The following is a 12,525-nucleotide window of genomic DNA, read 5'->3' on the forward strand; positions in this document are numbered from 1 at the left end:
TGGTTCTTAGCCTTACGTGTGTCGTTAACCAGTGATCCTACGAATGTTCTTAGATTTTCTACGACTGTTTCCCAAAGACATTCGTACATGAACGCGCGTGCACAGCCTCTAAAGGGCCGTACACACACGTCGCTGCTAGTTACTCGCTCAGCGAATGAACTCAATAGAATGTCAATGTGTCCCAGCGAGACTCGCAGGAGAGTAGGCGAGTACTGTACAAGCCACAGACTTCTATTATAACTAGACTGCGGATGTTCGATGCGTTGTGAAGCAACGGCTGGGGGCGGGACATGGGACGATTTTGGGGCGGAAGAAGGAAGTAGAGCGCCTTTTTCCATGTATCTCTATGGTGGACTTGAAGCCATGTAGTTCCTAGGCAATTCTTGCCGAGTCGGCCCTGTTTCGTTAAAACGGTAGTCTCCCCTCCCTCCTAAACAACCCAGATATTTTTTTCGGGCTGACCCTTTATTTAAGAAAGCTATTAAAATAGTTTAAATGACCAATGAGCATGGCTATTTGGGTTGATTGGCAGTTGCCATTCTTTAGAATTATTGTTTTGATTGACAGGCAGGCCGTTGTCAAGGAGAAGGGCGAGTCTCGCGGCGTCTCCAGGGGAAGCCCCCTCTCTCCCTGCTGCATTACTTTCAACCAGCTCTGCTTTCAACAGCTTCATCACTGCGATGGATTATTTAATTTTGGTACACTTTCCCCACAAATATGCTTTGTTGTACTTTTGGATGTACTTCTCCGTATTCTGTAAGGACCTCTGCGGTTTTGGTAAGTAAAATAAAAGCTTGTATACGTGGCTGATTGACCAAAATGACTGAGCTTTGTTTAACAAACACGTACGACAATGCTAGCTTGTTATTAGCCAAAGGCAGCATGCTGATCTTTCAGTGTTTGATTATCTGTCGGTTTGTCAAGTAACTTAATTGTAATCTGAATGCCTTTGCTTTTGAAAGCAAAATGTGTCTGTTTGGCGTGCATCATGTGTATGGATTCCCTCCTTCCGTACCGTAGCCAAATCCTTACATATTCATTCACGATGCTGTAAACATTTCACTACCATTCTGGCACTATGCTGGCCAGCCACATCGGAAAAGCAACCTAGTCTAGCTGTGTTCCTCCGTGAAAAACTGTCAAATATTGTTTGTTTCTGTGTTGCCAAATTGCCAAGTTGCTAGTTGGTGATGAAATGATGGTCATTGGTACGTTCGTTTTCAGTATGCAAATTGCGTCATTAATGTTGACTGTACTGAGTGACGAGTGCATAGTGTAATGCAAACTGTCAGTAATGTTGACGATTGCAGGCCTACTGACGAGTGCATTGTGTAGTAAACATCCTTTCCCCATCCTCATGTGACATGGTTTCATTCTGTAGGCAAAACAACAAACCACACTTCACCTGGAAAACACAGCCAGGACTCACTGTCAGGTAGGCCTAAGTTTCAAATCCCTAAAGTATACGCTTGACTTAAGACCAGAGACCTTCCAATGTAAGGCTAACACCATCATCTGCTTACTCTGCATGTGTTTATATATTAGTAATAACATAGTAATGAAATATATGTTGTTCTCATCACCCTTCGTTTGTCATCATTTTCTTTACAGATGTCTGAAAATGTACAGTACACGCCAGCAGGTCTCACCATAGTCAACATCATTAAGGATTTGACTCTCTGACCTGAGAAGAGGCCCCATAAACACACCTGACAAGGACCAGCCACTGTTGCCAGTGCACAACTGAGGACCTGACCAGCCTGCTGCCATCTATGATACTATATAGTACCCGGTATGTAACATTACACTACACTCAGCCAATGCTTGCATCCAAAGCGACTTTCACTTATTTTTACATGTGCCTCCCAATTTGAAGGGACAAAAAGTAATTGGACTGGATAAAAGTATAGATCAAGCGTAGTAAACTCTCAGCGTTTGTCAGTAGCCACTATCTTCAATAATTACAAGGGTACCAATTCTATTGACAGATATGCATGCCCACACCATGAAACTACCACCCCATGATTTTCACTGATTAGGTAGCATGCTTTGAAACACGAGCAGCCCATCTCCTTATCTATTGTGTTTTCTTCCCATGAACCTGACACTAATACAAGTTCAGCTACTTAATGTTGAGGTAAATAATGTAAACGACATAAGTATGTTAAGTTGTTGGTGTACCAAACAGTGACGTATTCTCATCACACTTCATATGCCATTATTTTATTTACAGCGGAGGTGTCTGAAGACGTGGAGTACACTGCAGCAGGTATCACATGACCAAGGACTTGGACAACGTCTCTGTTTACATCTATAGTGTATTACACAAGTGAGTCTACACCCCCATATTTCTGCAGATTTAATGGGACAATAAAAACATTTGAAAACTGAAAATGAAGTCTGCACTTCAAGCTCATCACATTAAATAAGTAAAACAGGAGCTTGGTGAGCAGACTTAATTTTCAGTTGTCATTTGACTTTGTTAGTCCTGCACCCAAAACTTTTTTGAGAAGGATGTTCATGGGTTTTTCCTTTTTAAACAAATGTAGACATTTTTACTACACTGAAATGTTATAGTTACTCTATATATACCAGTGATATGCTTCAATTATGTTCATGTTACATTAATTATTTTTTAAAAATAGATTTGTATTTATCGTTACAGCTGAAGATGTGCACAGTACGCTGCTGCCTGCATCCTACCACCACAGAGGATCCGATATGCAGAACCAGCTTCAAAAACCATTGCAATTATGAAACACAGTTAATAAATGCTTATATACAGCAGCCCGCACATTTTGTTTAATTTGTTATATTGGTTAACCACACTATTGTTACAACACAATGCAGGTGGTACATGCATTGGCAGGTATCAATAAAAAGAAATGTATGGAGCATAATCATATTGGGATAGAGCAATGGTTCCTAACCTATGGGTCAGGACCCAACTTATGGGTCGCCAAAGATCCACAGTGGGTCGCGAAGCCCTCTTGATTTTAAGGGGTTTCGTTTTAATACCATATTGAATATATGACAAAGTAAAGCTTTTAAACTGATATATGCATAGAGGCAACAAAATGTAAGCGACACATTAAACAGTCATTCTATATTTGACTGAAGATAAATTGAGGAATACAATTTTCTAATGAGTTTCCGCAGGACTCCCTCTCGCCTGGGACTCCCTCTCGCGTGGGCGCTGGCACGATTGGGTCACCAAAGCTTACAATGGTAAAAATATGGGTCCCTGAAGAAAAAGGTTGGGAACCACTGGGATAGAGGAAGATATACAGTAGACTAGAGCATGAGGGAGGGGGTACTCATGGTATGACAAAAATGCTTAGGGGGTACATGAGACAAAAAAGAAGTTGGGAGACACTGTGTGATTGAAGTAATGCATTTCTTACAAGCTTGGGGAAGAATGCCCACTCCATGATTTGCAAGTTTAAAAAGCAGAACATAAGGGTGAATATTTCATTTTAATCTTGATGTCAAGCATACAAAACACCCAGATGGTTAGTCATAGCCTACTGTAGGCCAGCTATGTTTTACTAACTGAAAGGTGTTAACTTTGGTTTGTTTACCATACCGTCTACTTCTAAGAGTGATCTAAGAAAGAGAAGCTTTGTATTCTGAATCTTTTCAAAAACTGGGGGGATCAGCAAAAAAAATGGTCATGATGACTGCTCGACACGGCAATCTTCATCTTCAATCTTCCGGATGACAGCTTGGCGTCGAGGAGCCTTTCTTCAGCGTCCATGGTTTGTCTGTCAAACGGAAAGGTTTTGCATGTCATTTGATGCCCAAACATTCAAAGTTATTTACAAATGTCCGTAGAGGATTAACTTGGTGTGGCAGACACAAACCAAACAATATTTTACGCAGATGTACAACATGAAAAATTGAGCATTCTGAGCTCTCATACAAAAGCAATGTTGATACTGAGTATTGCTGACATGGATTATGTTTTGCCAAACGGTACGCCGACCCCTAAGACACATCTGTTTGTAGCTAAGTTTGTAGCCTAACTTCCCATTTATCTTTAATTGCGGCTACATTACAACGTGGTGAAGTAACTTATAGTAAGCTAGGTCTTACGCCACTCGGCTGGCTCACGTTAGATGCTAAGCTAAAATTATTATGGTCATCATAACAAGCTCTTCAAGGTTTCATCCCAAAGTATCATTTTATTAATAGCATGGTATATTTGCCATACTTACCGATCACCAGTTCCATTTGAACTTGTGTTGGTGTTTTTATGACAATCAAGTGTTTCTGTGTCGACCAGTTCCACAGCTGAAAACAGGGTTCAATATTTCTGCTGGGGACGCCATGTCATATTCGGGTGGGAGGGGCGGGACATGTCTTGAAGTGTCTGTTTGTGGATTGGCCGGTGATGTCGACCTATCAGCAATGTAGCTCAACGTTGTCAGGGTGATTATTATATTTCCGCATTTTTGGGGCGGAAGTAAATCAGCCGCGGTTGCTTCAAAACCGTTGAATGGAGTTCTATCGAACTCCGCAGTCCAGTTATACTATACACGTCAGTGGTACAAGCGATGCGATGTGGGCGGATTCCGAGTTGAAAATATTTTATCTTCGAGCGAGGCGAGTAAGCGAGTAACCAATTGGAATGCAGAGTTCGGTACTTCTCAGCTGTCCATTGGCAGTTAAAGCCGCGGGAACTTTCAGCGAACGTTCTGTAACCGGTGGTTATCCTGAACTTTTATTTTGACGGGGTAACGACACTCCCCTTTCCTTCAGGTGTGTAGTGTAGCATAAATCATTGCGGTGGTAACTAGCTAGAAAAGAGGCTATGTTTTTGATGCTGCAGAGTGTAGCGTGGGTATACCGCTCCCTCTGTCCCTCCGTTTCTGGTTGAGCCATCGTACAGGAAAGCCCTGTCCATCGGCGGCTGGCGTGGGGTCGGCTGCTGTTCTGGGATGGTGTGCTGAGCTGGGCAAACTCAAGTGTCGCTGGTGATGTTCTTCCACTTTGTGTCCTGTGTGGTTGACTGCTTGCATGCCGCTTCGAGAGAACCAGAGGAGGAGATGGTGCCTTCGACTACACTGATGCAGTGTCACTAGAGAAGGGGGGCATCACTGTTCTTTTCCCAACCTTTTGTTTTGTTTTGTCCTATTGTGTGAGTGATTCATCCTGTGCAACCTTTTCACTTTGACGTCCGAGACGAAGGGGCTTGTGTAAGTTTCACTCTAACATCTGAGACGAAGGGGCTCGTGTAAGTTTCTACTTAACTCCTTTTGTCAGCGGGCGTCCACCAGGGGTCGCCGGCGACCCAATTTTGATAAATAAAGTTTGCTGCACGTTTATGCAACTAATTTTGAAAATGCAGTCGCAACCGCCATAGAGTTCTTCAGCGGAAGCGGAAGCATGTAGTAGATTGTAGTCTTTCATGTTAGCATTTAAGGACGTCCTGGTTCCTATCGGCTTCCGGCCTCCATTGGGAATGAATAGGGGTAAATTTCAAATAAGCTCCGAGTGCAAGCACGCGCTTAGCGAACCCCCGCAAACTGTCGAGGGTGTTAAAAATAGGCTGTAGGTATGACATGGTTGATCATTTTGTGTCAAACTTCGACATAAATACGATGTTGCGTCCATATGCTAAACCCGGAAGCTTTTGGCGACTACAGAAGCGGCGCCTGTATCTAACGGCATGTACGTGCGGAAGGTTGTACCCATGGTAACCAAAGGACAGTATGTAGTTCGGAAGTTTTAATGATCAGAAAGGGGTTAGCAATATTGAATTATAATCGTCATGATTTAACATGTGAATACACAAACATGATGATACGATCCGTTCCACTAATGAGAAAGGGATGCGGGGACACGCTAATGTTCGTTGTTGCCGTGCAACTTATATTTTTGCCAAACCTGAATCTCTATGGCGTTTTGCAATGTAAAAAATCGCCACGGAACCGGTAGTCCAAACGCCGCATACAAGTTGACGTCAACGCTGAAGAGCTCTATTCGCCTAGCTCGTATGACGTCTGAACTAGGTCGAGTTGAAAAATCACCGATGCCGACCAAATGGCTAGCTAGCATTAGCCAAGTTAGCTGGGTAGGCAACCTCCATAGGATTGAATGGGACATGCCACGCTCCCCAAAACATCGTTCAGAAATGTGTTTTAAGACCGCGTGTGGGCACAAATAAAGCCATAAAGTCATTCTTTACCTTTCAGTAGTCTGGAAAGTGGTCTTGGTTGTTTTGAAATGCCCAGGGAAATCGTACAGCTGCGTAATCCCTTCATCGCGAAAAAAAGAACTTTTTCCTCATAGAAATCCAATGGCATGTCCGTCGACATTTACTGGTCACTGGTTTATGGTTTTGCACGCAATGTCATACATGAGGAAACTCGTGAAGGGGTTCTCCGTGACACCATATGGTCATTTTTTGTCATAAACAGACTATTTCCCAAATATAGCCCGATCAAGCTGCCTAGTACAGCCTCCAACTATGGAGATGTGAAAGCCACACGCCGACATTATATGCAGATATCTCAATCAGCGTTAAACTATGCCATCGAGGCATTACTGAACTAAACCTATACAGTTTGACGAACACTAAGAGTGGCTCTATAGCCTTAGTTAGTAAACCATGCCTTGGTAGGAAGCACGCGTAATGTCGTGCGTACGTGGCTACGGACATTGGCGTTCTAAGTAGCACTGTGTTTAGCCAGCTACGACGCATGACTGGTCGGGTGCACAGCGATCCACGTCCCTTGAAAGTAATAGTATACCGTTTTATTGTCATTTGAAGCAGTAATATGCCCTGTTTGGACCATCGATTGTGTTTGTAGCGACATATAATAGTGCCTCCCCCCTGTAAATGTAGCATTAGCGTATAGGGGCCTGTTGACACATAGCAAGCTGGAAATGCCTTGGGCGCTAATCTCGCGATGGCGGATGGGGTCAAAGTCGGTCGGCGATAGTCGAGAGAGTTGGGGAAGACATTTCTGGTCTTGTACTGCCATCCATTGGTTATTTATGGTCACTGCACTGTTAAAATGCGACGAATGGGTCAGATGTCAGATAACGTTCCAATAATGGCCATATGAATAACATTGGCATCGAAATTCAAACGCAATAAGATGTTTAACATGTATTTACACAATGTCAAACCATAAAAACCCACAAAATTACCCTCCTTTGTCTATTTAATTCGTTTAAGCATGACGAGCGTTTTGAACATTTTGAAACGCCAATTGCACCCTATACATATGCATGCACAGCACCGTCTTAGTTCAATGTATGTACTTGTAACTTTGGATTTTACTTCCCAAGACCTTGGGGAATCCGACCATGTGTAGTTTTTTCTTATCCGATCACCCACCAGACTTTTATTCACAGACCAAAAAAAAAAAAAAAAAATTTTTTTTTTTTTTTTACATTTTTTCTTCACTTAACCATCTGAAATGGACATTTTATGACATAAATAAACAACTAGGGGTGAATGGTTGTTTTGGCCATTTTGTCTTCTTTCATTTAAGCCACCATGGACCTCTCAACTATTTATACAACTTGAAATAATTAATGCTGAATGCAGTATCAACAAAACGCCTCAGAATTCCATAAAATCCCCTGCTGCAATAAGAGGTTAATAGCCGCCAAGACGGAGCTTGTGTATATGATTAGGGTATGAACACTGAAGTATTACTGGGAGACGTATCTTAAATCTCAGACTCCTTTTGGAACCTATACTTGCTGTAGGGGGAGACCAAAGACGTGTGTCTAACAGGCTCTTGTGTGTGTGTGGCGGCCATTACCAATCTTGCCCTTTTGCGTTTTCTTTTTTTTACAATTGGATTTACTAACTTGTTTGCCGTGCAATTTTTGTTATTTGGTCTACCTCTCGTGCAACTAGCACATTTGCACAATTTTGTATATTGAGATGACGTGCCTAAGGATACTGTAAAAGCTTCATATTCTATTTGTTATAATTGACTGAGCCCGTGAGGCATATTTTCAGATACAGAGACTCATTACGAAAAGAAAGAAAATAAAAAGAACTCTGAATTGTATGACAGTTGTATCTCTTGTTATTCACTAACCTGTTGCGGGGAAAGTCAAATCAAGTGTTTGATGGTTGGGTTCTCTCACCCTAACAAATGAGAGTGGCGTAGTCACTAAACATCATAAAAAATATAAAAAAATATAAAAAATATTACGGTAAAGAGATAACGCAGGCCACAGTTCCATGAAAGAGTGGCGAGTAGGCGAGCAAGCGAAATGCTAGCTTTGTGTGTGTACGCCGCTTAAGATCATTCGTAGCGTCGCTCTTAAGGATCGCTGTCTATTTACGTGCTGCTGAAGTGTCCTCTGAGTGAACTGCGCCGTCATCTGCTGCTAAACCATTTACAAAAAGTAAAGTGTGTAAGTGTCAAAAGTTGCTCTCCATAAAAGGTGGAATACATTTGTAGCTGTTTGCAACTATTGATAGGAGTTATTGTTGGCAAATGAAATAAAATGCACACAAACAATGCAATCATGCAAAACTCCCAACTGACGGTAATAACCATGAGCTACGCCGTTAAGACCCAGATAAAGCGCGTGCAGTTGGCTACTGCTGCTTAATAGGCCTATTTAAGAAGACAAGTAGGCCTAGTTGGAGTTCCAAATTGGGATGCGCAAAGTTACAACCTCAAGGCGTTCAAGGCTTGACAACTGTCGGGAGCACGTCAGCATGCTGTTATGAAAAACAATGTCCATCAAAATTGACACATCCCCTCGCTGCCTTTTTGTTATTGCTTAGCCTACTAGAGTCGGAATAGGGAGAGCAGAGCTTGGCACATGTGGTGCGCAAAGTACCGTGCGCTCAAGGCTTTCACAACTGTGAGGACATTTTTGCACGGCAGTCTGCTGTTATTAAAACAAAAAATCTACACGAATCCCCATCGCTGCCTTTTTTGTCATAGCTTACCCTTCGCCTACAACTATCATGTATTTTCTGCGTCGCCTTCCCTTTCTTAGGCTACTTGAAAATGAAAGAGGGTGCAACAACTCGCTGACCATTTTTCTTTAAAAAATATAGGCTATAAAACAAATAAAGTTTCATCACCACTCATCAACACTCTTGTCTCTGGTTTCCGAAGCCCCTTATTCATTTTGCCTTGTTCTTGTTCATGAAGCACCCACACAAATTATGATTTATCACAGTTTAATTATGCCCAGGTTTATCAAACACAGTCGAACTATTTTACTACCTGTAAAATATTTCCAAACACATTGCTTTTATTTTATAGGCCTACACATCCAAGTAATGTTACCTTCTTATTTTCGTTGCATTGTCAACTGTGCTGCCATGATATTTACACTCGCGTCTTAAAACATCAACTTGAAGTGCAAGTTTCCTCTTTTCCTATGGGTGTCTCCACTGTGCCATGCCACTCGCGTCTTAAAACAGCAATCTTATGCGCAGGTTTCTTCTTTTCCCTTCATATCCTGTGGGTGTCTCCACTGTGCCATGCCGCTACGATCAATCTTAGCGCGTTAAGACTACTCTAGACCACTCGTGGATTGCTCTTAGAGTTACGTGTCAACCTGCGATGGTTCTTAGCTAAGTTGGCTTTGGGAAACGCTCTGTGAGCTCTACGATGGTGTTACGTGTGAACTTAAGTAGCACGTAGCGTTAAGTAGTACTTAAGGCCCTTTCGGAAATGAGGCCCTGAACGCTAAAAAAAATGGGTCGTGACCGAATGAGAGTGGAAAATGGTGGGTCCCAAGACTGTTCCAGTTGAGAACCACTGGGCTATAGGATGCTCTTGGGCCCTGTTGTAATATGTATAGCCAGGGCCATCTGAGCAGACATCACTCATCCCTGACAAACAAATAACTGTACAACCACAATTTTTGCTTATGGCCTGGACCGAAAAAGCAAAAATCTTCAATCCTTCAGTGGCAAGGCACAGTCACTGGTTTCAGCAAGGGTTTTTAAAATATAAGAACCCAACTCCCCGCATAAACCATTAAAAAAAAAAAACTCATTTTATGTTTATTTTTTTCTCCAGGGTGATGCCATTGAGGCTGTTGCCCCTTCTCCAAGTGAGCCCTGGCTAATATGCCATTCAGGTCCAATACATGTGTGATCTGAATAAAATCAGGCTCACGAAACAAGTGTAAATAAAACGGTAACCTTTTATCTAGTGTGCTATTACATATTTACTGAGGGGGAAAAGAACAGGCTAATTAGTGTGGTAATGAAGAGTAGCATGGGGGAGCAGCGGAGGGGTTTATAATAGTCTTCAGGATAAAGAGTGTGGTGATTGGAGCTGTGTTGGCATAATAAACAAGCAAGACTATATCTCTTCCCTGTGCATAGTGCTCATCGCTCATGTCTGTCGTGCTCCTTCTTGGTTTTGTTGCTCCCTCTTTCCTTCCTCACCCTCACCCCCCTTCTCACATCTCTCTGACATGTACTTACCGCACACACCCACCCACACCCACACAATCACCTCTCTCCCTCCATGTTCTCAAAGAGCTCTCCCTCTCTTTCTCTCTCTCTCTCACATTCCTCTCTCCATCCTTGCTCTCAAGCTAGAGCTTTCTCTCTCTTGGACTATCTCTTTCTATCCCTCTCTCTCATTCTGTTTCACTCGCTTGCTATCTTTCTCTCTCTCCCCTGTCCTCTATGTCCATCCATCTCTCACTCTCCCTTGCCTTACCCTTCTCTCTCCCTTTCATGTTCTCTCTCTTGCTTGCTCTCCCCCTTCTGTCCTACCTCCCTCTCCCCCTCTCTTTCCATCTCTCGCAACTGTGTCTCTCTCTCGCCAAAGGTTTTAAACCTCATTACAGCTCTCTGGATTTGAGTCTTTGGCTCCAACAATGGACTTTAATTAAGACCTGTAATTATAACTGTCGGAGAGGTGGGGGTGGGGGTCGGGAGCGCACGAGGCACCGGGGGGCAGACCGAACGAATGATCTCTCCTTAAACTTCAACACGATGTAAACACAGCTGCCTCACAACTTCTCAATCTCTTCCCGCAAAAAAAAAGAAAAGTTGCTTCATTCCCTGCTGCGTCACACGGGGTGAATTCATGTCAGGTCTTCAAAACACATGAAATGACACTTTGTTTTTCTCGGTGGGTAAGCCAATAGGCCCTAATCACGGCTGCTTGAAGACGCTGCTCTGTTTCAGCAGCAGATCAAGGCCGGCTCTGGCAGCCGGAGACGAGACAGAGGGAGGAGAGAGGACAAACGAGAGGGAGAGAAAGAGAGAGAGAGAGAGTCAGAGAGAGAGAGAGAGAGAGAGAGAGAGAGAGAGAGAGGAGACAGGAGAGAGGAGAGAGGAGAGAGGAGAGAGACGAGAGGAGGGATGAGAGCGAGAGAGAGAGAGACGAAGGGGAAGAGGAGAGACGAGAGAGAAAGAGAGAGAGAGAGAGAGAGGAGAGACAAGAGAGAGAGATGGAGAGAGAGAGAGAGAGAGAGAGAGAGAGAGAGAGAGAGAGAGAGAGAGAGAGTCTTTGAGCCAAGCAGCTGTTATCTGACAGAGAGCTTCAGACTCCTAAATGGGTTATGTGGAGCCAGAGGGATGAACGGGAGAAAGGCCCCGTATAACAATCTCTCTCGCTTTTCCCTTTCACTCTCTCTCTCTCTCTCTCTCTCTCTCTCTCTCTCTCTCTCTGCCTTTCATTTTCGTTCTCTCTCCCCTTTTCTGTTTCTGTTTCTGTCTCAGCCTCTCTCTCTCTCTCTCTCTCTCTCTCTCTCTCTCTCTCTCTCTCTCTCTCTCTCTCTCTCTCTCTCTCTCTCTCTCTCTCTCTCTCGCTCACACACACACACACACACACACACACACACACACACACACACACACACACACGCTCACATTCTCTCTTCTCCAGTAGTTTACTCTTCTCCCACTGTATGTCTCTGTCTCTCTCCAGCACTCTCCGCCTCCGTCTCCCACTCTCTCTCTCTCTCTGTCTCTCTCTCTCTCTCTCTCTCTCTCTCTCTCTGCCTCTCGCTCCCTCTCTCTCTCTCCCTCTCCCACTGCATCCCTCTGAAGGCTGCAGGCTACATGTTTTTGTTACTGTGTACCTGCCAGAGGATTAGCACGAGGGCCCTATAGCTCCTCAGACGCTTCAGTGAACATTACAAGACATCATGCTGACATTGACTTTCCTACTCCATACTGCATTATAGCCTACATTGGAAAATGTTGTCAATGTGACACTGTAGTCACTGATCAATCACCATCAGTCTCAACAGGTCAGTCATGCTGCGACGTGTGGAGACAGATTACGGGAATAATACAGTATTTACATCTCAAAGTAGAGAGAGAGAGAGAGAGAGAGAGAGAGAGAGAGAGAGAGAGAGAGAGAGAGAGAGAGAGAGAGAGAGAAGGTGGGGGCGGGTGTTAAATTTACTTTCTGCACCACAGAGGACATCAACAGATGTGTCGTCCCCACTGGACATACCGGAAAATGCATTATACGTCTGCGGTCCAGGAAAGGAGCCATTGTGAAAATTAAAGAAGGGGCTTTACTGCACTAGCCTCGCGAGCCATCCTACGTA

General features: G+C 43.6%; 1 long non-coding RNA gene across 1 annotated transcript; it reads left to right on the plus strand.

Annotated features, from left to right (window-relative positions):
- The first annotated feature begins 247 nt into the window (after positions 1 to 247).
- On the plus strand, positions 248 to 2,973 carry LOC134460028 (uncharacterized). The gene is made up of 5 exons (XR_010036953.1): positions 248 to 777; positions 1,382 to 1,435; positions 1,612 to 1,792; positions 2,234 to 2,329; positions 2,666 to 2,973. It is a non-coding gene; the product is annotated as an uncharacterized LOC134460028 (long non-coding RNA).
- The last annotated feature ends 9,552 nt before the right edge of the window (positions 2,974 to 12,525 follow it).

The sequence above is a fragment of the Engraulis encrasicolus genome, chromosome 12, assembly GCF_034702125.1.
Source record: "Engraulis encrasicolus isolate BLACKSEA-1 chromosome 12, IST_EnEncr_1.0, whole genome shotgun sequence".
In the NCBI taxonomy this organism is placed as follows: domain Eukaryota; kingdom Metazoa; phylum Chordata; class Actinopteri; order Clupeiformes; family Engraulidae; genus Engraulis; species Engraulis encrasicolus.